The sequence below is a fragment of the Natrix helvetica genome, assembly GCF_964273705.1.
Source record: "Natrix helvetica genome assembly, chromosome: 13".
In the NCBI taxonomy this organism is placed as follows: Eukaryota; Metazoa; Chordata; class Lepidosauria; order Squamata; family Natricidae; genus Natrix; species Natrix helvetica.
The window spans coordinates 17,503,020-17,527,420 of NC_138557.1; positions in this window are offsets into that span (position 1 = coordinate 17,503,020).

Here is a 24,401-nt window from a genome sequence, read left to right on the forward strand (position 1 = left end):
CACTTCTCTTCTGCCTTCCATCCTTCAAGCCCTCTAGAAAATATTGCACCCCATAAAAAAGAGGAAAGTGTCGTGAGTGGACCAGCTAAGCTTGGCCATCGGAGTCTCGTAGGAGAAGCAGCCTTCAATATGCAGGAGCCTTTCAGTGTCTTTTCTGGAGCCAGGCTTCTGGGAAAGGCAGCCCTGCATGTCTCTGGCAATTCCTCGTGGCACCAAATGCCTCTTTTGCTGCTGGGCGTCTTCTCGAGAGCCTTCTGGGGATGCTGGGCTGTGCTTATCTTGTCTCCTGTTCCCCAAATCCCAAGAAGAAGGGTGCTTGGCCCATTAGAAGCTTTGCTCCCCGGTCCCAGCTGTCTCTGGTGACATTTTCCCTGGAGTGCAGAGCTCCTGATCAGTGGGTGCCTTTCTAAGACCCGGCGTCTTCAAGCATGAAATTATATGGCCCTGCCTTGACCTCAGATTTTCTACAGTTAATATCTTTCCCAGAATACAAATAGCCGCAGCTCAAGGCTATCTTCCTTTTCTGCTCCTCTTCTCGGGAGCTGGAAAATTTCCCAGGTCCTCAGCTGAATCTTCCTGCTTGTCCCACCTGTGCATCTCGTCTCCCTGCTTTCATCCATGGGGCTAGTCCTGGGACCACTTGATGAAAACCGGGGAGTTGCTGGACTTTAGAAATGAAACCCACAATACCTGTTAGACTCCAGATGGACCTCAAGCTTCCTTTTCTGCTGATCTGGTCTCACTAGTTCTCCGTCAACCAGTAGCACCAAAATTGGGGTGACTGTTCAATAGCTAGTCCTGATCCCTAAAAGGGTTTGGGGTGATTAGGTTCTACAACCAGAACTCTGTGCCAGAGGTCCTCAAGGTTCTCAGTTCATGGCACAAGTAGAAGCTCAGTCATTTTCCACAAGGCCTCTTGGTCCAAACCTTGCAGCACCCCATAAGTTTGCTCTGCTTCCCTGCTCCCACAGCACAGTTTGCAAACCACAGTGCTGTGCTACAATCAGTGTATCTCCAGGTGTAGCTTGTATAATCCCACTGCTGGCTCATTCCACATCCCTTTCCTACCTCTTCCTTGCCAAGCCAGGTAACTCTCACCTGTTCTTAAACCATACTATAAGGTTTCTTTCTGGCCATAGAAATGGGCAGCACAACACCTGGAAGCCAGTGAAGTCCCACCTGTGCCCTCCTCATGGAAAGACTCCCTGCCACTGACCCCACTCGGGGGGAGAGAAGGGAAGGAGGGAAGAAGGAAGGAAGGAAGGAAGGAAGGAGCAACCCAGCTCCCAGCCCTCTCGGCTGCCACCATCTGAGAATGGCTGGGGTGCAGTTTTCATGGCTTTGGCTACAGAGGAAAAATCTCCAGGTCTCCCATGGATTTCTTTACTTTAGAGAAATTTCTGATGAACCGGCAAGTGCTGCAAGAGGCTCCTTGAAATTCAGGCATTTTTCTTAATAGCTCTGTCAACTTTAGAGCCCCTTGAAAATCATCTGTCTGGACTGGGGACTGGCAGGCTTTGCACGGCTGGATTGAAAGGGTACTGGATTAGAGTACTGCTCACTGTAATCCAGGCTGGTCCCTTTGCCTCAATCCGTTCACCAGAAAAATGGTGCCTTTTGCCTTTTAACTTAGCTTAGGCTGTTCTTCTGGTTGCTAAGTACTCTTTGACAGGTACTGTTTCTTCTCTTTTGCCCAGAGTTAGGTGGCATCAAAATTGGACTAAAACAAATGTATCGATCCTGGAGAAACCAAAAAGCAGCCTTCTTGGATTTGGACTGGCTCCAGCGAGCAGAAGATGCAAGAGGACTTGAGGCAGGCAGAGGGAAGAGAAAAATGCTTGTGAGATTTTGCAGCTCTACCAAAGTTGTGAATGTGCTTGGAGTTTTAATGGGGTCCTATCTGGCTGTTGAGTAACTCAGAGAGGCTGTGTTCTCCAAGCAAGCCTTGGAGGTCTGGAGAGGTCTGGAGAGACTAGGGCCACACGGAGCTGTCCTCTATCTTTGGTTCTGAAAAGCAGGTGCCTCCTTCTATGCTGATAACTAGAGGGGTGGGGGCATTAGAGCCCCTTGTAGATGGAAGAAGGGTAGGGATTAAAAAAGGAGCTGCTGGCCCCAAGAGCAGAGAGTTTCCCTTCGGAGCAGTTTCTCAAGCCACCATGGGAAAAAGGGGGAAATGTCTAATAATCCCACATTGCTTCAGAAGATTTATTTGGTAGTTTAAGAGGCCCCATTTCCACAATGCTTCTTTTTTCCTTAGCACACCAGCCCTTATATGAGCTCCTTATTTATGGGTTTTCATTTCTACCCAGAACAGGAGTCAGTTCAAAGACTTCCTAATCAAGCTTTCCAAGCCTTGACCAACCCTCTTGTACCATCGGTTTGTCCTTCAACCAAATTTATTTTAACATCATTTGCACAGCCAGTTCGTAATGGCAGAATGTGACTTTTGCTTTCAGATCATTTTCCATGGCTGCTGTGAATTCTCCAAGTAACCGACTGACCATACAATGGGTTCAAAGGGAGAAATTTGGTTTCTGGGATGGTGGCTTGTGCTAGCTGAAGGACAGACTGCTTGCTCAAAGTTCACGTATGCATTATCATTCGATGAAAAATAATCAGGGTGTGGAAGGCATATATGAATGAATGAATAAATACACTACAATAGAAACCAGATTGGATAATTCCTATCAGTGCAACATAGCAATTAAAAAGGATAATTTCTTCTAAAGGATTAAAAGCAATACAAAGAAAAGAGGAGATCCGCAGCATATTAAAAATATCAGATCTGCTCAGAAATCCATCTGACAATGCTGTAAGCAGACTTGAAATAAGTGGAAGGAGAAGTAAAAGCAATATTGTCATTGGTTGCTCAACCAGCCAAGAGAAGATGTCGGCGATTCCTTGCAAAAACAAATATATTTTGATTTTGGCAAGCCATGAGAAAATACTTTGTGGTTTTCTGATTAGCAAGTTAATTAAGTCTGGGCTGGACTGCAAGGCAATTAAGTGGATATATAACTGGGACAGAAATCTTATTCAAAGAATTTTCATCCGTGGTTTCTCATCCATTTCGGGTGAGGTATGAAGAGAGTTGCCCCAAGAAACAACCCCAGGTTCTTTTCACTCTAATTTTTATTTATGACTGGGATGGAGAGCTGGAGGGAACATTGGATGGGATCATTATTAGTCCAAAAAGCAGAAATAACATTCCAAATTACCATGATAGGTTAGGTTCATTCAATCATTTCTAAGGTTGCCCAATTTAAAAACAACTCTGGGCAGCATGCAATATAAAAAAAAACGATAAAAGCAATAAGAAACACAAAATGAGCCCTCATTTAGTGACAGCAGCAAATTCCTGCCGTGATAGCAATGGTCAAGCCACTCCACGTACCAAAAAAGCCAAGTGAGTCAACCAGATGAAGTGATGGACACTGGGGTGCCAGAAGATGGACCCCTCAGTCAGATGGCAGTTGACATATTACTGAAGAAAAACTGGGGGGCCTTTGGAGTACTGATGGAGTTTGATACCCCTTTGGGACATCTAGTTGCTGATGTTGCTATCTGGGAGAAGAAAACCCAAAGCTGCAAGGGCAGCCTGAGCATAGATACAGGGGACATGAGGAACACGGAGCCGGGAGAGCTCGATGTGTGAAAGGTGAAATAAATGGAGGATACATGAACCTCTTGGGCATTGGTTGATTGAAATGGGTTGGAATGGCTTTCTTTCAGTCTGAAGAGCACACAGTTCACTGCCCAGGACACAAAAAGCAAGGAGCTCCATTCATAGTCAGGAAGGATTGAGCAAAACCTGCAGCTAGGCACCAAGCAATCAATAGCAAAGTAATTTGTTAAATTAAACTTCACAAACAATCCTTTAATATGATTACCAAGTTTATGCTCCATCTACTGGTGCAGAAGAGAAGGAAGCTGATCAGTTACATGGTCAAATTCCATCTGAAATTGACAGAGCAAGCAAGCAAGCAAGCAAGATGGGTTGGGGGACAGCAAGGCCAAAGTTGGAAATGCAAAGAGCTAAACCATAGTTGGATTGCATGGCCTAGGGAATAGAAATGGCATCAATTTGGCCAACAACTACAATAATGCCTATATGCATGGATGGAATACACAGAAATCAGATGGAATACACAGAAATCAGATTGACAGGGCCCACTATAATAGCCAAAATGTGTCCAGAGGCTTACTGTTGACACAGATCAGAAATTGCACAAGTTCCAAATAGGCAAAATGGAAGTAGAAAATCAATTGATTTCTACAATATGATGTCAAATTAATGTTCCCCATTTTCAAAACTATCAGGAATCCTGTTGGGGTCTTGAACCACGTTGACAGAGAACCAGAAGGACTTTGGAATGAAGTCAAATAAGTTGTTAAGGATGAATGTGAAAAGAGACTGCCGAAGACCAGGAAACAGAAGAAAGCAAATTGGATGTCAGAACAGATGGCCAGCCAGCGACGGAAGAGAAGCCAAAGCCAAGGAAGACAGAGATCTCAGGAACTTAACAATGAATTTTAGAGAGGTGTTAAAAGAGGCGGGAAGCAGTATTGCAGAGATATCCATAAAGATGCCCTCGACAAAACTTTCTAACAAAAAGAGGTCAATATGGGATTTACAGATTATAGAAAAGCGTTTGAATTTGTTGACCGTGTCAATCTGTGGACGGTCCTAAAGGAAAAGTGAAGGGCAGAACATTGCCTTCTCCTCATGAAAATGCTACAGGCAGGATATGAAGCTATCGCTTGTCAGTCCTTGGGGGGGGTGGGGGGGGGCTTAAACGGTGTTAAATAGAATAACTGAATATCACAAGCCTCCGTCTCCACGGCGGGACCTTCTTCTCCCGGGCGGAGACAAGCGAGCAGCTCCAATGCGCGGCCACCCTCGCCCTTCCTCGACCCCCGCCGCCTCAGCAGGCTCTCTAGACCGGGAGGCTCCTTCGTTCCGCGTTGCAACGCAACGGCGGTTCCCGAGCATGTCCGGATTCATATTCATAAGGGGGGAATCGCTCCCGCTGAGCTGTTGCGGAAGCGGCGTTGAAGCGGCGCGTTAAACAAGGGCGGGAGGTTTGCACGGGAAGCCCGGCAGCTGCCTGGGGTGGGCCAGGCGTTATTTTGCAACCAGGGGGAGGGGGTCCCGAAAGGGCGGATTCCGCCCCCGGCGCCTCCCCTGCTCGGCAGGGTGAAGGGGAAGCGAGGGGGAGAAGCGGGGGGGGGATGCGTCTCAGATGCGGGGGAGTCGCTCCTTCTTTGTGCCCCCAAACGGAGAAAGTGGCTGCTGAAGCGCCTCCTTTCCTTCCCTCGGGCTGCCCGGCAGAATCTGTCAGCGGCTCCTGGTCCCATCAGAGCCCCTCGGCCTTAGATAAGGAAGCCAGGAGACATTTCCACGAAATGGTTTATTGCTTTTGCATTTTCTTTGATTTCCCCCAGACAGGCAGGCAGGAGCATCTCTGAAAGCATCCAGGCACCTTGACAAGAACAGGGCAGCAGTCTGTGTGTGTGGGGGGGGGGGGGGGGGAGGCCCAACCAGGCTGGCCACACTAAGAGAAACTAAGAGAAAATATGAGCTCGGAATTGAATAATGGAGGCTTTGGTGCAGTCTGAGCTGGATTGTTTGCTTGCCTACATTTGGTAACCCAACTTGGTAACATCATCAGTTCAGCTGAGGGTGAGGTTAACTCTGTTTATATAACTAGTGTTGGGGGTGGTTATTTTCTCCTTTGTTGTTCCTTGATTGGGGCATATTTTTCTGCTTGGCTGTTTGTCTGGTGTTAATCCCTGCTTATCTGGATGTTGGTTGCCAAAGAGGATCTGTTCTGGAATGTTTAATTCAACTACCATATTTTTCGGAGTATAAGGCACACCTTTTTCCCTCAAAAAAGAGGCTGAAAATCTGGGTACGTCTTATACACTGAATACAGCATAGCCTTTAGGAGGCTTTCAGAGAGCTCCTAGGGGCTGGGAAGGGCAGAAATGAGTGAATAATGGGCCAGTTTTGCTCACTTTTGACCCCCCCCCCAGCTCCCAGGAGCACTCTCTAAGCCTCCTAAAGGCTATGCATGCCCCTTTTTGACAAAAAACAGGCCCACTTTTGCAACAAATGGGCCGTTTTTGGGAGGTCTGCAGAGTGTAAAAACTTTTTCTTTAATTTGCCTCTTCAAAATTTTGGTGCGTCTTATACTCCGAAAAATGCAGTATAGTTCTGTGGCCACTCAGGAAATAGTCAGGCACGGGAAGGATTTTGTGGCTCCCGGTGTTTTCTTTTCTGTGGGAAACGGATCCAAATGGCTCTTTGAGAGTTTTAGGTTGCCAACCCCTGGTTTAGTCTGTCCATGTATTGTGAAATTAAGGAGTTTTTATTGAGTCTTCTGACAGCTAGTTGATGTTCATAAATTTGCTCTGCTACTCTCCTTCCTGCCTGTCCTATATAATGGCCATTACAATCCCTACACTACGTATTGTAGGTGCCTCCTGTTTCTTCTTTTTGGGCTCCTGTGGCTTTTGGTTTATTTAAAGATGTTTGGAAGGATTTTGGTTGGTTTGTGTGTCACAGTGATGCTGTGTGGTTGTAACAGTCTATTGCTTGATTTTGAAATATTTTTGATATATGGCAGTGTTAAACTTTTCATAGCTTGTGTTGGTTGTGCTGTAGCAGGTTGAAGCGTTTTTTGTTAAAATTGCATACTATCCATTTTGTTGAGAGACATGGGCATTTTCCCATTTTCTGGTATTCTGGGATCCTGCGGTGTGTTTGTGCTTGTCTGAGTTACACAGCTCCTTGGTACTTGGGTAGAAAACAGTCTGCAGTCTGCAGTCTTACAAAAAGGATTCCAAAGGGACAAGCAATTATTCCTGCTGAGTTTTCACACATGAGCAATGAGCTCATGAAAAGGAATTGGGAGGATAAAATTAGGGCTGCTTGAAAAAGAAGGTTTTCTGCCAACCTTGAACTGGCACCTTGGCATTAGCTCCAGGCAGCAAGAGGCCCGGGAGGGGATTGGCACAGAAACTAAATCTGCTTTTCAGAAGGACCAAGAAAGCCACACTCACATTGCAACCCCAGCCTAACAGGGTTCTTCTGCGTGGGGCTTCCTCTCCAGATCACTGGTCATTGGTCAGTTGCAGAGCCAACTTCCTTTTGTAGAGATTGCAGTGCAGAAGTGGCTGATCCCTGGTGAGCCCTGGATGTGGGTGTGCCTTGCATTTCAGGTGGATCCCACATTGCTTGGCTGATGAGCTGCAGCAACCTCACTTTTTTTAACGATTTGGATTTGGATTTATTGGATTTATATGCCGCCCTTCTCCCAAAGGACTCAGGGCAGCGTACAACATTAAAAAGCACATATCACAAAAGTTAAAAGGAAATTAGATAAGTATCCAAAAAAACAACAACACCAAACCCAATTAATATAACAATAACATTTTAAAAATTAGATAAAATTAACAGGCCAGGCCGGCTTGCTGGAAAAGCCAACTTTTTAGGGCGCGTCGGAAGGACCGGAGGTCGGGGATTATGCGAAGCTCCGGGGGCAGCTCATTCCAGAGGGAAGGCGCTCCCACAGAGCAAGGTCTCCCCCTGGGGGTCACCAGCCGACACTGTCTGGCCGACGGCACCTTGAGAAGGCCAACCCTGTGGGATCATACTGGACGGTGGGAGGCTACTGGTGGCAGTAGGTGGTCTCGCAGGTACCCTGGGCCTAAGCCATGGAGTGCTTTAAATGTCATAATTAATACCTTGAATCGCACCCGGAAAACAACCGGCAACCAGTGCAGGCTGCCTAAAAGGGGTGTAACATGGGAGCACCTAGGTACCCCCATGATAACTTGCGCGGCCGCATTCTGGACCAGCTGAAGCCTCCGGGTGCTCTTCAAGGGCAGCTCCATGTAGAGAGCGTTGCAGTAGTCCAGGCGAGAAAGGACAAGGACATGAGTGACTGTGCGTAGAGCATCCCGATCCAGGAAGGGGCACAACTGATGTACCAGGTGAACCTGGTAAAATGCCCCCCTGGTCACGGCCATCAGGTGTTCTTCTAAACTAAGCCGCATGTCCAGGAGGACTCCCAGATTGCGGGCCCTCTCTGAGGGGGCTAAAATTTCTCCCCCTATCCTCAAAGATGGAACAAGATGCACAAATCGGGATGACGGAAATCACAGCCACTCAGTCTTGGAGGGATTGAGCTTGAGCCTGTTCCTCCCCATCCAGATCCGCACAGCCTCCAGGCATCGGGACATCACGTCGAGGGCATCGTTTGGGTGGTTTGGGGTAGAGATGAAAAGTTGGGTATCATCAACATATTGATGATACCGTACCCCAAAACTACGGATGATCTCGCCCAGCAGTTTCATATAAATGTTGAACAGGAGGGATGAGAGAATTGACCCCTGGGGAACCCACAAGTGATGCGCCTCAGGGTCGATCCCTGCCCTCCAGGTGCTGGGGAAGCTGAAGTGCTACCACATTCTCGACATGGAGACCGGACTAAAGAAGCTGGGTCCAGGGAAGGCTTCTTAAGGAGGGGCCTCACCACCGCCTCCTTCAAGGCGGTGGGAAAGAACCCCTCTCTCAATGAAGCGTTGGTAATCGCCTGGAGCCAGCCTCGTGTCACCTCCCAGGAAGCTGAAACTAACCAAGAGGGACACGGGTCCAGCACACAAGTGGCAGCACTAAGTCTCCCCATAATCCTGTCCATGCCCTCGGGGGTCACAGGGTCAAACTCATCCCAGATTGTCTCCACAAGATTCATCCTCGTCGACTTGCCCGAATCTACCCAGTCAGAGTCCAAGCCTGTCCGGATCTGAGCAATTTTATTCTGCAGATACTGAACAAATTCTTCAGCCCTACCCTGCAAGGGGTCTTTCCCAGTTCCTTGGTTAAGTAAGGAGCGGGTCACCCTAAACAGGGCAGCTGGGCAGTTATTTGCGGACGCGATAAGAGCAGAAAAATGTTGTCATTTTGCCGCTTTTATCACCACTAAGTAGGATTTAATATGTTTCGGACCGGCTGGCCCTCCAGCCACTCTCTAAGTGTCTTTTCTGGCGTTTCATCTCCCGGAGCTCCTTGGTAAACCAGGGAGCCACCCGGGATCGACACCAGGTCAGGGGCCGCAAAGGCACAACGCGATCCAAGGCCCCAGTGGCCGCCCTATCCCAGGCTTCCACTGGGGCTTTGGTCAAGTTGTGAGCCAGGGATTCAGGAAAAGTCCCAAGCTCCATCAGGAACCTTTCAGGGTCCATCAGGTGCCTGGGGTGGAACCATCTAGTCGGTTCCACCTCCCTGCGGCGAGGGGTAGCAGTATGGAAGTCAAGCCTGATGAGGAAATGATCAGACCATGACAAGGGTTGAATAGAAATATCCCCTAAATCTAGATCATTCATCCACTGCCCAGAGACAAAAATCAGGTCGAGCGTGTGTCCCCCATTATGGGTGGGGTCTTGAATTAACTGAGTTAGGTCCATAGCTGTCATGGAAGCCATGAACTCCAGAGCTGACTTGGATGTCTCGCCAATGGAAGGCAGATTGAAATCCCCCAGGATCATAAGCCTGGGGAAATCAACCGCCAATCCAGCTAACACATCCAGCAGCTCCGGCAGGCCGATGAAACGTAGCAGGGAGACAGGTACGTAACAAAAGGCCCACCTGAACTCCAAGGCCCCATTTCACAAAAAGGGACTCACACCCGCTTATCTGAGGCACAGTGACCTCCTGAGGTCCGAGACTTTCCCTAATAACCACTGCCACTACCACCCCGCCCCTGCCCTAGGCTCTCGGCTGTTGAAACATCCGGAAGCCTGGTGGGCATAGTTCACTAAGGGGAACAACCCCCTCATGGCCCAACCAGGTCTCTGTAATGCACGCCAGGTCCGCTCTACCCTTTTGTATGAGGTTATAAATGAGGGGAGCCTTATGTACCACAGACCTGGCGTTAAGCGGCACCAGCCAGAGACCAGGGTCCTGTAATCCCGAGCACCCAGGGGTGCGAGAAGGCCGATGAGGTTGGAATGCGTGATCGCTCTTAAATAGCGAACCCGCATCCCCCTAACATAATTTGGCCCTTGGCCCCCACCATATATGCCTCTCCCACAAACAGTAGAAATGATGAAACCCCCAATGGAATGGTTTAACGTCTCCCCTGAAATCCCAACCCTTCCCAGCACTCCCAACCCACGCCCTTCAATGATGAACTGAAGAAGCCTTCGTCTGGGTTCCTTCCAATGGTCCACAGGGCGTCTGCTGTGGTGTCCTTTCTCCCTCTGCTTTTTCTTGCCCTCTCTTGGAATGGTCCTGAGTGGGAGGAGAGCAGTTTTGTTCACACTGGATACAGTTGTGTTTTTTCTGCGATCCACTGAGATCGGAGCCAGGAAGCTGTGCAAAGAAAACCAGGCAGAGAATCTCAAATGGGCTGTTAAGCATCCCTCGAAGAGTCTCTGGCTTAGGGGTGTCAGACTCAATTTCATTGAGGGCCCCATCAGGGTTCTGTTTGACCTCGGGGGGAGGGGGTTTGATGTCACTCAGGTCAAGGGCGCCTATGGTGGCCCGAGTGCTCTGCCAGTGAAAACAGGCTCCCAATCTCCGTTTATGGCTGGGACGGCCCCCAGCGAAAATGGAGCTGGGGACGGGCTCGTGCAGAGGATTGCAGGAGGCTGTCCCAGCTGTAAACGGAAATTGGGAGCCCATTTTCACTGGCAGAGGCACCGCGGGACAGTCCGCTGTTTCCAGGCCAGCCCCGCGGGCCAGATCTAAACAGCCCACGGGCCAGATCCAGTCCGCGGGCCTTGAGTTTGAAACCCCCGCTCTAGATGTTATAGGGGGGGAAAGTATAGGGAAAGACAGGCGGTTCTTTGGGTGGCATCTGTAGGAACAGAAACATTTTGCAGAACTTGTCACCAAACACAATGAGAGCACATGTTTTTACTCTGAGGCCATTTCTCCTCCACACTGCTACCAGCTTTCGCATGTACCCGTTTTGCAGCCTGAAACTTTCCTGACAAGGGCTCCTGTGAAGGGTCCTCGGGCATCCTTGCAAGCCAAAAGAGAATATGAGAGGAACTTTGAGGAGGGAGTTTTGCACAGAACATTTCTCCTTACCAGGGCAGAGAAAGTCTTGGGGTCTTTCTCCCTATTTGCAAATTTGCAACCCAGAGATTGACTCTCTCAGATAGGCAGCTTCCCTGTTATAACTTGCCACGGCACCAGCTGTCCACGTTCAAAAGGCAACAGTCCCCTCTCTGTCCCATGGCCAGGAAGGCCACCTAAGGACTGGACTAAAGACATTTGGTAAGCCAGGATCTCTTAAAGGGAGGCTCCTTTGGGATCAGCAAGGGCAGGAAGGACCTGGAGATGAAGGAGATTCAGAGTATTGTCAGGTCAGGGAGGGCAGCAGTGGGTCCTCACGTTTGGTGACTCTAAAGGTTGTGGTGAAGCCAGGAGGATGGGGTAGGGAGGGCTGATATTTTCAGAGTTCCCCCAGGATGCCTGGGGTGCATTTTGATGCTTCCTTGACTGTTCCTCAGAGCAGTTGTGCAGCTGCCCCAAAGGGCCAGAGAGGGACATCTTAGGGAATGTGCAGTCTCTTCCCCGTCCCTCCTCCCAATGCAGTAGACAAGGATAGAAGAAGCGAACAGAGGAGCATCCAGGAACTCTTTCATTCTTGGCTCCTCTGCCACTGGGAACCAGCTGGTGCCTGCTTGGAGTGTGTGTGGGGGGCACATATGCTGTGGTGTCTGCTGCAATGTATAGAGGAGCACCAGTGGCATCCATCCCACTTTGGGTGTGAAATTGGTGGGCAAGTTCTCTTTGATGGGAAGATGCAATAGTCAGGGCCCCGAGGCTGGCTGATGGAGTAGTTGGAAACTGAGGCATGTGGTGAAATTCCCGTATAAGAAAAACTGGCAGCTTGGGGAAATCTGTTTCTTCCTGTTTGGGCTTCTCAATTCTGCTGGCCTTTCAGCAAGGGTTCCCACGTCCATGTACGAGCACGGAGGCGCCTGTCCAGGACTAGAGTCCAGAATTCTCCTGGCCTCCTTCACACCTCTACTTTGGGACACCTGCAACATCCGTCCACTGGAGTTCATCATTGAAGTAAGAGAAGCAACCATAATTCCGTGTCCTTCACAATCCAAACAACCGTGGTGCAGCAGCAGGGAAAGCAAAAGAAACCCTGACAAAATTAAGTGCACAGAGCAGAGGGACTATTTCTGGAGACCCTCCCTTCACCAGCAGGGACCTCATCTCATGACCTATGGCTCATCCTGTCCTCTGTGTAGAAGAGTCAACTGGTACTTGCAAGGGGGGCGGAAACTGGTTAACCCACCCAGGAGATCGCTAGAGAAAGTTTAAGCCCCACTGTGCTCCTGAACCCTAGGCGGAAGAGCAGCTGAGACTAGGAAAGGACCCTCTGGCACGCCTTTCCTTTGGAGTGCCAAGGGTGAGGGTCTTAATCCCTCCCACCTTCTCAGTACAGAAAAAACTCTCGCTGCAATAAGCACCTTGAGTGGGAAGGGATCCACCTGACATTGGAGTTGCATCTGGGAATCTGGAGAAGAAGGAGAGGCTTCTGCAGGTGGACTTGCCCATCTGCTGGCCAACAGATCTCTCAGGGTCCCCAGTGCCATCCCCTGCCAAGGCTCCATGACAAGCTAGAGCTGCCTGCAAGAACTGAACTGTGAAGCTGGGTTTGCAGAAGGGAGACACATTTAGACGGGTCCTCTGAATCTCCCTGGCCCAGACTGAAGACAGCCCAGCACCCGTTTCTGGAGAGCGTGTCTTCAACCCCCTAGTTGTGTCTTATTCCCTCGCAGCTGAGGCACCCAAGTTCCCCCTCCTGCTGCAGGCAGTGTGGTCACGTGGAGCCTCTTGAGGGAGATGGAACAAAGTGTCCTGTATTAGCACATTTGTGGCTCCGGCTGGTTTTGCCAGTTTCTCGTGAGACAATCTGTTCATCAGCCCTCAAACGTCTTTTGGCTTCCACAGCTACCTTTAACTTTTTTTAATGGATTGGGCGGCTCACTTGGTTGGTCACTAATCCTGCACTTGACCCTGTCCCTGGCTTAATTCCTGTAACTGAAAGGACTTCTGTCTGGTATTTTGGAATTCTTTCTTGCCAGGAATTCTTTTCCCCAGAGAATTCTGGCTCTTCAGGGGGAGAAATTGCCTGGAGCTGGAGGGGATCACAGTCTTCTGGGACCCCCAGGATCATCTAATCCTCTGCCATCTGCAGGAGAAGCAGCGAAGCCATCCTTGGGAGGGGGCTGTCCAGGCACTTCTTGAAGCCCCTCCAGAAATGGACAGCCACAGTTCCTTAGAGAGTGCCCCCTCTCTGACTCTCCAGTGAGCAGCCTTTGGACCCCACTGGCTTCTGCAGATGCTCTTGGGTTTGCCCTTGATTGAGAGGGTTTGAGACTGCAGAATCTTCCCTTTCCCAAATTCAAAATTCTCTTGTTAAAAGTCCCAGCTGAAGACACCATCTTTACCATTAAGATTCTCTTCCCATAGTATCTTTATCATTTATTTTAGTTAATTGGATTCAACCTTTTTAATCTAGCTTTTTTGCCAAACGATTTTCTAAAATCAAGTTCTAACCTGATGTGCCCAACCAGCATCCCAGCACTTAGAATGCAGCACATCAATGCTGCTTGAGGAGCAGTGTGACACACACCTTCCCCATGCACAGGAAGGACCCTGGTCAGGGCAGAATGATTCTAGATTCCGGCCAGCTCCAAGACCAAAGGGGGTTGGGGGAAGAGGCACTGAGCAAAGCAGTGGTGTGGATGTGACCTTGACAGAGTTCCCACCAGAAAGAGAAGGATGGGTAGGAAGATTCCTTTGGGGTCTTCCTCAGAATGGGAACAAAGGCCCTGGTCTCCTTGTTCCTCCCTCCCTCCATTCTTCCAAGTCTCCTGAATTCTCCAGCACATTGAGGAGGTGGTAGCCAAAAAGCCCCAAGAGGACAACTAGAGCAGAAGCAGAGAAGCCTGTGACTAAGCAGGCTTGGCTGGTGTCTTTGGAGCCACAGCTTGCCCCGTGTCTTTTCTGGCGTCCGAGGATTTAATTAATCCTTTTTTTGCATGACATTGCTTTCCTTGGCAGAGAAAAGTGTGGAGAAGCAGGTAAGCCTAGAGACATCTCTCCAAGACTGACTGCAGGGTAGGTGGAAATCCCCTCTCTCCTTCCAGGGTACATCCAGTTTCCTCAAGAAGCGGGGGGGGGGGAGGCATCCATTTCTGTCATTTCTGGCTCTGTCCTTTCAGTCATCAGGTGGTTCAGTTCCAATTCCCACATCGGTGGCACCAGCTGATGCTCATTCTATTGCAGCAGATTTTGGTGAAAACTCTGCAAACCAGACCCAAAATAGCACCAGGGACTTCCTTCCATGGATGGATAATGGGATGCCCCTCTTGCCAGCTGTCTGCCCAGTGACTAGTGACATCATTGAACCCAGCCAGGACCCTCCTGGTGCAAGGGCTCATGGGAAGCATTTTCTGGAGGGGGAAGATCCTTCCTCCAAATGAGTGGTCACCAGCTGAGGAGAAAAGTTGGCTGAAGGGGATTTCGGGTTCCCTGGCTAAAATTCCCACAGGTAGTCCAAAATCTGCTTTCTCATAGTCTCTTCTCAAAGTTCTTGACATCTTTTTCAAAGTCCTCTTGAGTTGCAGTAAATAACTCCAGTCATTTCCTTATAGTCTAAAATTTTTTAAATCCCTCTTTCATTTTATTATTATTTGTATATCTTTTAAATTTTTAAAGTCCTAATCCAATTCCATTTGTAAATTCAGTATTTCCATCTTTTCCTCTTTTATAACACCTTTTGTGTCCATTATAGAGTTAAATTGTGAGAAAACCTCTTGGACCTAAACATCAAACATTTCTTTTACAGTAGCTATCTGCTGTTGTCTATTATCGAGGCTCCAAAGCCTCGTTATCACTTGTAATGTAAGGAAAAAGATTTTTCCCTGTGAGAGGGTCCTTTTGATTATCTTCAAAGTCTTTCTTTAATTCAAATTCATCTGAATCCTTTGTTCATTAAAAAACACTTTTTTCAGCTCTGGGCCGGGCTTCCGGTGGCACCGTCAGCGTTGGAAGACGCTCCCTAGGGAACACCAGCCCCGTATTGAGTAATAAACTGCTAGAACAGCGTAAATCAGCTGTCTAATGGTTTGAAAACTCCCCACTCGGGAAAAGAGGGGGTTGAGCAGACGGGCAAGGGCAGAGCTCCCCGGGACCCTCAGGAGTGAACCTGGGGTTCGAAGGGTCAGAGCTCCCCAGAAGCCCGACATAGCTCCTCATCCGGGATGCTTCTGCTTTTGCAGAAACGAAACGTCATGACCACCCTTGCTGCCAATGTTTAGATTTATATTTGAAAGATACGCAGGCAGAGCAAAACAGGAACGAAGATAATTGTAAGTGCAAACCTTAATTCCAGAGTAATATACTTCCCTCTGTGAAGACAAAAGGACTTAAAGATGGCGATTGAATAGTAAAGGGTGTGTCGAAAGTGAAATTTAAAAGAGATTAAAATTTGTTAACTGCCTGTTAATGATGTTAAAAGACTCAAGAGTTTAAGATCAAAGAAAACAGTTTTGGATAACAAATGTGGGGGAATAGGTGGACTTTTTGGACTTAATAAACTTTGTTTGAATATTTCGAAATGGCTTCAAAGCAAACAAAACCAAGTGCTTCTAAGAGCGCTGGCAATTCCCCAGCCCAGACACCTAGATTACAATCTTTATTACCCCCAGTAGAAACAAAAACTCTGACACTTGAAGATCTCCAAAAGGCATTAAAAGATCAAGCCGTTGTCTTGCAGGAAAGGATTTCAAATGCTTTTAGAGACGTCTCTGAAGAAATGTCTGGAATTAAGGATTTAATCCAAACCTGTAATCAACAGATTAGGGAGGACATTGTTGATGCATTTAAGGGTTTACTTGGTTATGTAACATCTCTGGATGAGAAGGTGGAAGAAATTAATCAGTCTAACATTAAGTTGGAGAATAAAGTTGAGGAGGCACAAAGTAAAATCGATAAATCAGAGGCAGAAGTTACAATGATACAATATAGAACAATGGAATTTGCTTTAAGAATAAGGGGTTTGAAAGAACAGAACCAGGAAGATTTGAGAGATATTTTTGCCGAAGCTTTTGCTCAATTAACTGGTGAACCAAAGGTGGAGTGTGCGTGGCAGATCAATAAAATTTACCGTGTTAATTCATGGATTGCCAGACAGAGACAACTACCAAGAGATATTGTAATTTATTTTGTCACCAGGAAAACCAGGAATGAAATACTGCAAACAACTTATAAAAATAAGTTACAAGTGGCAGGACAAGATGTGGTAGTATTGAAGGAAATGCCCCCCAAAATGTTGAGATCCAAAAAGGATTATGCATTCTTAGTGGATGAACTTAAAAGTCACCAGATTCAATTTAGATGGGAGGCCCCAGTCAGATTGGTGGTGAATTATCAAGGACAAAGATATTGTCTTAACACAGTTTGGAAAGCAAGAGATTTTTATAGCAATGTATTAAAGGCTGGATGCCCCCCATCCCCAGGACCTAAAGGAAGAAAAGAAATAGGCGAGACCGGACAACAAGATGTTCAGGTACAAGGGGGAGCTGCTCAAGTTCTGGATTTACCTGAGGAGACAGAAGAAATTATGGAACAAAGACAAACTTGAGCAGCCACTAAACGTAAAGAGCAAGAATTAAAAATGCAGCAGACAATAATACAAGAAATTATAAACACGAATTCAGAAGCTGGGGCGGGGGGGCAAGACCAAAGGTGAAATCTCAACAAGATTTCCAGGCAGCTCTTAGAAAGCTTCAGGGAGCTGAAGATGACAATTAAATTTCTAACCTGGAACGTTAATGGTTTAAATACACCACAAAAAAGGAAAAAAAATATTTCACTACTTGAAACAATTTAAAAACGATATAATTTGCTTGCAAGAAACTCATATTAGAATACAGGATCAGAAATACTTGATGAATGAAAGATTGGGATCATACATTGTGCCATCTGCTTCAGAGAAGAAAAATGGTATAGTTATATACTTAAGAAAAGATTTAAAGGCTGAATTAATCGAAGCAGACCCTCAGACCCTGCAATTGAATTATTAATAGAAGGAAAGAAAATACTCTTAACAGGAGTATATGCTCCCAACCAACAACAAGAAAAATTTTATAAGTTGCTTCATACTAAATTAACACAATGGGATTATAGATCGTGCATACTATTGGGTGATTGGAACAGAGTAATGGACACTACCAAAGATAAGAGACTACTGCAAAATACTCAAACATCAACAGGAGTAACTAAATCTTTTTTTGAGTTGATGTATGATATGGAACTGAGAGACATTTAGAGAGAACGGAATGTTAAAGAATGGGACTTCACATTCTTCTCTGATAGGCATCAATCTTTTTCCAGAATTGATTTTACACTAATTACAAATGATTTATTTTCTAGGGTGAAGAAGACGAAGATATCCTCGAGAACTCTAACAGATCATAATCCGGTTTGGATGGAATTGGATATAGAGAGGGATCTAGGAGATCTTGGAGGTTAAATGAGAATTTATTTAGATATGAGAGAAACATTATAGAATGTAAAAAACTATTGAAAGAATATTTTGCTTTTAACATGCATAAGGGGACATCGATGGAAATGGTTTGGGATGCAAGCAAAGCTTACATGAGAGGTGTCTTAATAAATCTGAATGTATATAGGCGTAGACAGGGGGGAAAAGGAAGGGAATTAGAAGAAGAAATAAAAAAGAAGGAGCAGGCATTAATATCTAATCCAGACGACAAGAAGATAAGAGAAGCAATTACTCTACTGCGAGGACAGTTCAATATGTTGATGTCAGATCAAGTAGCCACAAATCTGATATACGCTAAACATAATTTTGTAATTATGTAATGCAAATAAACCAGGTAGATGGCTAGCATACATGTTAAGGAAAAAACAAAAATCTCGTACTATAGAGAAAGTAGAATACAAAGGTAAAGAAGTTTATCAACAGGATATGATTAAAAAGGCCTTCTCAGAATATTATACTAGATTATACGCTGGTGATAAAATGCAAGGTTTAGATATAGATAGATATCTGGAGAAAGAGAAAATACCTATAGTTACAGATGAACAAAGGGAAAGGCTGAATCAACTTGTAACCACGGAGGAAATTCTCCAGGTAATTAAGCAATTAAAAATTGGGAAGGCCCCAGGTACAGATGGATTGACAGCGGTTTATTATCAAAAATTACAATTAGAAATGCTAGATCCTCTTAAGGAATTATTTAATAAAATTCAAATGGAAGGAAGGATACCGCCATCTTGGAAAACAGCCTTTATTTCCCTGATCCCAAAAGAAGATCAGGACCATACTCAGCCAAAAAACTATAGGCGAATTTCATTACTTAATAGCGATTATAAAATCTTTGCTAAAATATTAGCAAATAGGTTGATGTCAATTGTACAACAAACGATTCATAATGATCAATCTGGTTTTATACAGGGGAGACAAATGAAAAGTAATGTTAGACAAATTGTTAATATTTTGGAATATTTGGGGAAGAACAACCAAGTCCCCGCAGTGCTTTTATTTTTAGACGCGGAGAAAGCATTTGATCGAGTGAATTGGCAATTTTTAATAAAAATAATACAAAAGATGCATTTTGGAGAGTACTTCACACAATCTATCAGGGCAATATACCAGAAACAGACAGCACAAATTATAGTTAATGGTAATTTAACAGAACCTTTCAAAATTGAAAAAGGAAGAAGACAGGGGTGTCCCCTGTCTCCATTATTGTTTATCTTAACCTTGGAGTTATTGTTGAATAGAATACGTGGGTCAGATGACCTACAGCGAATTAAGATCAGGCATTATGAATATAGAGTACGAGCATTTGCGGATGACTTGGTTGTAACTTTAACCCAACCGGGGAAATCAGCTATAGGTCTAATGAACATAATTAATCAATATGGTCAAGTATCTGGGTTCAAAATAAATCTAGGAAAAACAAAGATGATAGTTAAAAATATGACCACAAATCAAAAGGAAGAACTAGAAAGAGTAACAGGATGCGAGATAGTAGAAAAGGTTAAATATTTAGGAGTTTACATTACAACCTCAAATGGGAAATTATATAAGTATAATTATGAACCATCATGGCATAAAATACAGTTAGAGATGAATAAATGGAAAAAATTACAATTGTCATTGTTGGGAAGGATAGCAGCAGTAAAAATGAATGTTTTGCCTAAGTTTCTCTTTCTCTTTCAAATGATACCAATACTTTTAAAAGATGCAAATTTGGAAGAATGGCAGAAAGGTATTAATAACTTTGTCTGGGCAGGGAAGAAACCAAGAGTAAAACTTAAAATAATGCAAGACATACAGGAAAGAGGAGGTTTGAAAATGCCCAATTTAAAATTATACTATGAAGCAGTAGTTTTAACAACAATTAGTGATTGGATTAATTTAACAGAGGATAGAATTCTGAATATTGAGGGATATGATTTGGTATATGGTTGAAACGTCTATTTAATATATGATAAGAAGGTGGATAAGACTTTTAAAAGCCATATATTAAGGAATGCTCTATTGCGTGTCTGGAAAAAATACCAATATAGGTTAAATGATAAGATACCTACATGGGTAGTATCCAGACACGTGATAGAGAATATAAGTATAGAACAAAAAAAAGGATGTAATTACATACAGAGAACTTCTTAATATAGACTCTATATTATAGAGAGAGGTGTACTACAGTTAAAGCCTCTGAATGTACTAAGAGAGGAAGGGGTAACTCAAACCTGGTTCCAGTATGGACAGTTACAAGCTAGATGGAAAAAAGACCAGACAATTGCTATCACGCAAAATGAGGATAGTCTGGTAAAACAAATTAGGGACCAGAGTCAAATGCACATAAAAAGGTTGTATAATATACTGATAGAAATAGATTCTGTAACAGAGTTAGTTAAAGACTGTATGATAAAATGGGCACAAAATTTCAAAGAGCCAATAATGATGGAAACATGGGAAAAGATTTGGGTAACAAATGTAAAATTTATGCAAGCTCAGAATTTGAGAGAGAATTTTTATAAGATGATGTATAGATGGCATTTAGATCCCAAAAAATTATCTTATATGTATCCGAATTTACAACCTAAATGTTGGAGATGTGATTGTGCTGATGCTACGTATTACCATATATGGTGGACTTGCAAAAAAGTCAAAGCATTTTGGATAAAAATAACGTGGGTTATTCAAAATATACTTAAAAAAAGGATAACGTTCACCCAGTTGTTTTTGTTAGGTATAATTACAGACTGTACAGTTATAGAGACTAATTTGATTTTGAACTTAATGACGGCAGCAAGATTGTTGGTGGCACAGTACTGGAAGAATTGCCTACTATTCAAGAATGGACGCTAAAAGTAATAAATCTAGCAGAGATGGCCAAAATTACAGCATACTTGAAGGACCACTCAGATGAGAAATACAAGTTCGAATGGAAAAGATGGATTGACTATATTCAGAATAAATATCGCACTAAAAAATTTCAATTAGCTTATGAGTGAAGGAATAAAGAATGTTACAACTTACCTAAAGTTAGCATAACAAAAGGGGAATTAAGGCACAAGAGGAGGTAGGATGTCGAATTCAGTTAGCTTATGTTAGCATATGATTGTTAAATGTTTATACCCTGTATTTTGCTCTGGGAAGTTGGGGGGAGGGAGGATGGAGGGAGGGAAGGTGAAGGGGCAATATTTGTAAAATTTATTAAAACTTTTAATTTAAAAAAACACTTTTTTCATGTTTTATTTGTTTTATTTATATAACACTCAATTTCATCAAACAGTGTGTATTCTGGGTACAATTATGTGTAGATCATTATATTTACACATCTTCATTATATTTAATCATCATCATCATAATATTCTAATATACTAACTTTAATACTTAACATTTAACATTACCTTCTTTAACGACTCTCCTCCCTATCATTTCCTCTCTTTAGATCTCCTCCTTTCTAACTTCTGTTTCTATTTTCTAGCCTTTGATAAAATGTGTCCCATATCAAACAATATTCAGTTTCTACTTTATTCTCAATAGCAAGTGTTAATCTATCCATTTCTGCACAATCTAACATTTTTTAATTACGTTCTCCTCAGATGGGATCTCATCACTTTTCCATTGATACACAAATACAATTCTAGTTGCCGTCAATATATGCAAAATCAAATATGCAGTCTTTTTATCATATTTTTCTGGTAATATGCCAAACAAAAATATCTCTGGTTTCAGGTCTATATGTAGTTTTATCATTTTTTCCAGCCATGTGTGTATTTTTGTCCAATATTTCCTTGCTCTTGACTATGTCTAATATGAACCAGATGTTTGATTACACTTCCAACATTTATCCAACCTATCTACCTAACATTTTTACCAGTCTTGCTAGTGGAAAATGCCATCAATAAAACATTTTATACAAGTTTTTTTATATGCAGTCGACACCGTCAATTTAATATTTCTATCCCACAATGTCTGCCATTTGTCTAATTCTATTTTTTAGCCCAAGCAATCATTGTCTCCTTTACCTGCTCACTTTTGAGTTTAATACTTAATAAGTAACAATATATTTTCTTTATCAATTTATCATCCAGTTAATACCTGATCTAATTCTATTAGCTCTTTGTTAAAACCATGCAGTTTAGCATGGAATGTCCCTTCCCATCAGAAGTGATTCCAAGTGGTCCATCATCATGTTCTGCCATTCTGTTGGAAGTCGGGGGGGGGGGAGGAAGGCTTGCTGGTATTTTTCATATACTTTCGCTTTTGCTGTAACCACTTGTGAATTAAAGAGGGGGATGGTCTTTGGAGACAGAGCAGACTCCCACCCAGTTGGTTCCAGCCTGGTTCCAAGGCCTCGTGCCCTGAGGGTGAACTGTCATTTACCTAGCACCTCAGTGTTCCCAAAACAACCTTGCTGCATCATATTGGCTGCCGGTGGACTGGTCAAGGGGATTGGATTTTGGGACATGAAATAATTGCTTTGTGCTTTGTGTGGGCTTTTCAGATTCTACTTGACTTTACTGCAGCCACATTGTGGAGTTAATTGGTTACTCAGTAGCTGGCAAACCACACTTAGGATCAATCAAAGTCCACATTTCTTCCTCTTAATCCTTTGCTTACAAGAAAGTACAATGGAATTTACACGTAGACACATTGCATGCAGCAGAAGATTAACTAGCAGATCTATAGCATGAGCTGTCCATGAGCATATCACAAGGATACCATGCTTTTGTAATCCAATCAGCTTCTGCCAACAGTACAAGTTATTCAGAGCTTTTACAATAAAAGGGAGCCCCGAACAATGCTCTGTGTGCCTTTTCCCATCAACCTTACTCCTGTCTGTGTCTGCTTTTCTACGTCACCAACACCACATTCTCTTAGTAAAAGCTCTTTTGATTCAATTCAATGGTGTCGAGAGTTTTGCTTTCCTAAGGGACCTGTTGGGGCGGGTCCTTACAGGTAGATTTCACAGCACATTTAAATCAAAGTTACTTCTTGTCCATTGTTGGTCATGTCACCATGGCTAAATCTTTAGATATATTGTGCATCATATTTAATAAATCATCTGGATTGGTCTTGGTGATCTCTTCCAGGTGAGCATCTAACGGCGACACCAGCTGTGACATATCATCTGTCATGTGCAAATGTTTGTCCAGCTGTTGCAACGCATGAGATGAATTGCCAAGCATGAAGCAGAAGCCACCTGTCCAGTGGAGAACACAGATCCAAATCTGAGCAGCTAAACAAGATCAGACAGACTGAGGAGATCAGGAAATTCTTCTACCTCCAACCCTAATCGAGTCTGTTCAGTGGCCATAAGATAGAGGAGTTGACTCTGCTTGGTGTTTTAGAGATTTTATCCTGGAATTCCTGAGGTTTGAAAGTGCTAAGTGCAACCCACTTACAATTTTGACTCTTGATCAAAAATTTGGATAATTTGGTAGAAGGATGGGGGGCACTGGGACTGCATGCTCTTCCACAGATGGTGGGTTAAGTGTACAGGGGGTGTCCGAGGTGGTAAGGTGGAGTGTTTTTCTTTTTCCTGCTAACTACTTGGGTGTGAACAGGAAGGTTAGGTCACATTAGGCCTGAGCTGGGCTGTTGTGGTAAATCTATTAGGAGAGAGGCTGGGTAGCTGGGCATAAGGGGCTGAAGAAGCACCCAGAGGTTCAGACCTTCTAACTACTCAGAAGAATGACTTAATGGATTATATGAATAGGCCCTTAAACTTGGGGGAGAAAGGGCCTGGGTTGAAGGAGCCTAATATTTGGGGAAGGCAGGCAGTAACATTAGGATAGTAGCAGGTATGGGAGATGTGGTGGGAGTTGGGGGTGGGCCGCTCTCAGGTTAGGTGGTCTTCATGCTTGTTGCTGATGTTCTCAATATGCTGATGTTCTCAATATGCTGATGTTCTTCATGCTTGTTGCTGATGTTCTCAATTCCTCCTGACAGTCCTTTTAAATTTTTAAATTCTGTTATTACTAGTGGGGTATTTTAATGGTGATTTTTAGCTGTCTAAACGTGATGTAATTTGTTACCTCCTCCATGCATGTATGTCTTTGTATGTGTGTGTATTTGGATGTTTATGTGTTTGTACATATGTTTTATGTTTTATATGTTTTATTGTACGCCGCCCCGAATCCTGTCTGGAGAGGGAGCAGCTAATAAATTCAAATTTATTATTATTATTATTATTATTATTATTATTATTATTATTATTATTATTATTATTATTATTATTCAATACACTATGCACAGCCCGGCAACTGTCTTCACAGTTTTGTTCTTCCTGGTGTCTGGCAATTGGTGCTTAAGGCAAGGTTAGTCTGTCATAAAATTTGCCTCACCAAGAATTTTATGATGGATGATAAGGGTTGACCTGGTATGCATTACTAAAACCTATTTGGGCATGGTGGGGGCAGTCTCCTCTTAGAAAAGTGCCCATCAGAATTTCAGGTGTGCCATCAGCCAAACTCTGGGACAGAAGTGATGGCATGGTGATGGTAGCTTCTGGAAGCTCTACTCTGCAGATCAGAGATGAGTCCCCCTTCAGGTCTTGTAATGGGCAAAAAGAACAACTTGAGAAATGGGAGGAAGAGCCACAACCAAGACATGGTCAGACAAAAGAAATCTGAACCTGGGACAGAAATGTTGCTTGTGAAAACCTTTCAAACAAGACAAATTCAGACTTGCAAGATTCCGTTACTATAGCCCAGTGATGGCGAACCTATGGCACGCGTGCCACAGGTGGCACGCAGAGCCATTTGTTAGGGCACGCGAGGCACTGCCCTGTTAGCTGGCCAGCGCACA